Source organism: Lygodium microphyllum, chromosome 1, assembly GCF_053477565.2.
Source record: "Lygodium microphyllum isolate KBCC chromosome 1, Lygodium_microphyllum_v1.1.10, whole genome shotgun sequence".
NCBI classification, from domain to species: Eukaryota; Viridiplantae; Streptophyta; class Polypodiopsida; order Schizaeales; family Lygodiaceae; genus Lygodium; species Lygodium microphyllum.
The window spans coordinates 188,809,214-188,813,158 of record NC_141135.1 but is presented as its reverse complement, the minus strand read 5'-3'; positions in this window follow the sequence as shown (position 1 = coordinate 188,813,158).

Sequence of the window (3,945 nt, the reverse complement as noted above, 5' to 3'; positions counted from 1 at the left end):
TGCCTAGATTCAAGGTTGCAGAAATGCATAAGGTATGTGAAGCCTGTCAGTTTGGAAAACAAGGAAACCATTTCCTAGACATGTTCAAGAGAGTAAGAAGCCATTGGAATTAATCCACTCTGATGTGTGGACTACTAAAGCTACATCTCTTGGAGGCTGTCATTATTTTGTCACTTTTATTGATGATTATAGCAGAAAAGTTTGGGTGTATTTTATGAAAAAGAAAAGTGAAGTTTTTTGGCATTTCAAAACTCTTAAAGCTATGGTTGAAAAAGAAACAGGCCTGCAAATAAAATGCCTAAGGTCAGATGGAGGGGGAGAGTACCTCTCAAATGAGTTTGCAAGGTTCTTGTAGGAGCATGGCATAAAGCAGCAATATTCATGCAGTCATACCCCACAGCAAAATGGAATTGCAGAAAGAAAAAACAGGCATATTGGAGAGGTATCTCGTGCCATGCTCAATGAAAAAGACCTGCCAGATTTTTATTGGGCTGAAGTAGTTGCTACAGCAGTCTACATAATGAACAGGACTCCCACTGCAGCAATACATGGAATGACTCTAGAGGAGAGGTATACTGGTAGGAAACCAGATATTTCTCATTTGAAAATTTTTGGTTGCATTGCCTATGTACATGTGCCAGATGAGTTGAGATCCAAGTTGGATCCAAAAGCTAAGAAGTGCATCTTTATTGGTTACTCTCTGCAGAGAAAAAGGGTATAGATGTTATAACCCTTCTACTCGTAAGTTTACAGTGAGCAGAGATGTTGTTTTTGATGAGATGAGTAGCTGGTATAAACCAATAAATGTGATTGATAATGTATATGCACAAAATGGTAATGTTGTACAGAATTCTCAGCAGCAGTCACAAGATATTAGTGGACCTGGAGCGTCCTCTAGCAGTGGTTCATATTCTTCTCCATGGATAGGCAAATTGAGATCAGGAGAATCTTCTCAAGGTAGTGCAAATAGTGGTATGCAGGTATCACGAAAAGGAAAAGAGAAGGTAGATCAGCCCATGTTTGATGTGAATGCAGGTCACTCTTATGTGGATGGTGAATCCAGTGGCTCAGAACAGAGCATTGATGATGAGTTGGGTATTCCTTCTATTGTTACACCTGGAGTAAGGAAGACCAAGGATGTTTTGAGAGAACCTGGGAGTGAACCTACTTTACGCAGGTCTACCAGAGTTAGGTATCCTGTGGATAGGCTAAAATATGATGGATTTATAGCCATTCACTATGCATATATGGTCAAAATAATACAGGAACCAGAACCCACTTCTTTTGAGAAAGCCATGGGAAAAGAAAAATGGGAGAAAGCCATGGATGAAGAAATGGATGCCTTGGAAGCAAATGCTACATGGGAATTGGTACCTTTGCCTATAGGTAAGAATGCAATTGGCTGTAAGTGGGTTTATAAGGTGAAGCACAATGCAGATGGTTCTGTGAACAGATACAAGGCAAGATTAGTAGTTAAGGGGTATGCACAAACATATGGCATTGATTATGAAGAAATATTCAGTCCGGTTGCAAGGATGGCAATCGTAAGAGCAGTCATTGCTATGGCTGCATCAAAGGGATGGCCTTTACATCAGATGGATGTAAAGAATGCCTTCTTGCATGGTGATTTGCAAGAAGAGGTCTATATGAAGCAGCCACCAGGTTATGTGCATGATGTTCATCCTGAGTTTGTTTGCAGGTTGAAGAAAGCCTTGTATGGCTTGAAGCAAGCACCTAGAGCATGGTCTGACAAGATAGGACATTATCTTGTCACTATTGGCTTTCAGATTTCCAAGGCAGATTTCTCACTTTATGTGAGAAAAACAGAGAAAGGTATTATGCTGCTTGTCATCTATGTTGATGATTTGATTATGACAGGTGACAGTGATGAAGATATCCTTCATGTGAAAATGCTATTGAAGCAAAAGTTTGAGATGAAGGATTTGGGAGAGCTGCGTTATTTCTTGGGCATTGAGGTGATTAGATCACCAAGTGGGATATAGCTCTTGCAGAGGCAGTATGGATTGGACATGCTGTCCAAATATGGGATGACAGGCTGTAAGCCTATTTCAGTTCCTTTGGAGCAGAATGTGAAGCTGAGCGCAGATGCAGGTGAGCTTCTGGAAGACCCTACTATGTACAGACGCATAGTAGGAAGTTTGATTTATATGACTATTACCAGGCCAGATTTGAGCTATGTTGTTGGATTGGTAAGTCAGTTTATGCAGGCTCCAAGGAAACCGCATTTGGATGCGGCTAGACGCATACTTAGATATATGAAGTCCACATTGCAGTATGGACTATTTTATGAGACTGGGGTTCAGATACAGCTGCATGGATACACTGATGCTGATTGGGCTAGTAGTGTTTCTGATAGACAATCTACCAGCGGATATGTGTTCTCTTTTGGGAGTGCTGCAGTCACTTGGAGCAGCAAGAAACAGCCTACAGTTGCCTTGTTGAGCACAGAGGCCGAGTACAGGGGTGCAGCAATGGTTGCATGTGAGGTAGCTTGGTTGCATAAGCTACTTTATGATATGCATCAGCCTACAGATGGGCCAGTTGTCATTTATTGTGACAACATGAGCAGTATACACTTGGCAAATAACCCAGTCTATCATGCTAGAACAAAGCACATTGAGGTGCATTATCACTATGTGCGAGAGAGAGTTTTACTAGGTCTTATTGATCTAGTTTATGTCAGCACAGAGGATCAGGTAGCTGACATATTTACGAAGGCATTGGGCGCAGAGAAGCTGCGCAAGGTTCAGAGACCTGCTTGGTGTGCAGGAATTGGGATTGAGCTCGAGGGAGAGTGTTGAGATATCGAGCTCCACTCGTGATATGCTAGGGTGACCGTTGTGCATTTATGTCACCGACGTGTCAGTTGCAGATGCGGTTGGTACACCGCCCATGAATAATAGCTAGATGACAACTATCCTTATCTACTCTAGTTCGTGGCTCAGTTAGTATGCCACCTTAGTTAGCTGAGTTTGGTTTGAGACCCATATATAGGGTTCTTCTATTTCTATGTACTAGAGTTCTTTTGGCTTACACAACTAAGAAGAGGAAAACTGTTTTCAGCCTCCACCCTTGTGTGTATTCCCCCATTGTGCAAGCAAGAAAGCTACAAGTGAGACTCCTTCCTTATCTCCCACAATCTTGACACTTATTTCTCCTTGTTGTTTGGTGAAGGAAAATGATGACCTATAGGTGACCTGCAACCTACTGCACCTAACTAGTTGGCAAAGGAAAACGATGCCATGGAGCCTTGCAAAGGTAAAACAAATGACATGAGAGAGAGAGAGAGAGAGAGAGAGAGAGAGAGAGAGAGAGAAAGAGAGAGAGAGAGATGAGATGAGGATGCACCCCATCACTTTTCCAATCATTGGAAAATTCAAATTCTCTATCGAACTAGTGATGATTAGGAAATTCAAACATTTTCCAAGTTCGGGAGCTCTTTGGCATTTTGGTGCACCCAAACTTGTAGCCAAAATAATAAAGTAGTATAGATGTTTCAAGCCTTCCATTCAAGCCATAATGGAGCCAATCAAATGAAATCCTTGTCACTAGGGGAAAGAAAGTAAAAGTCCCGTATGGCTTGTTGTCATGAACAATAATTGTGAAATGCCTCCTAAATGGATCAAGCATTCTATGAATAATCCAAGAGACATAGAAGACACATCTCAATGTATCATCCTCGAAGTCAAGTGTGAAATGCACTAAGCCCCAAATCCTCAAGACAAAACTCAACAATCTCTAGTCTCCCTAGGTCTTCAAATCATTTTCTTCTTCAAAAGCACTTGTTTTTCTCAATGCAAAGTGTGACCTACATTCTTGAAATTGAACCACGTGCTCAATCAATAATGTTCTTTTGAAGGATCGCATTTTTGAATCAGTGCTTATGCAAATCATAACACATGATGCTTCACATAAAGATATGCA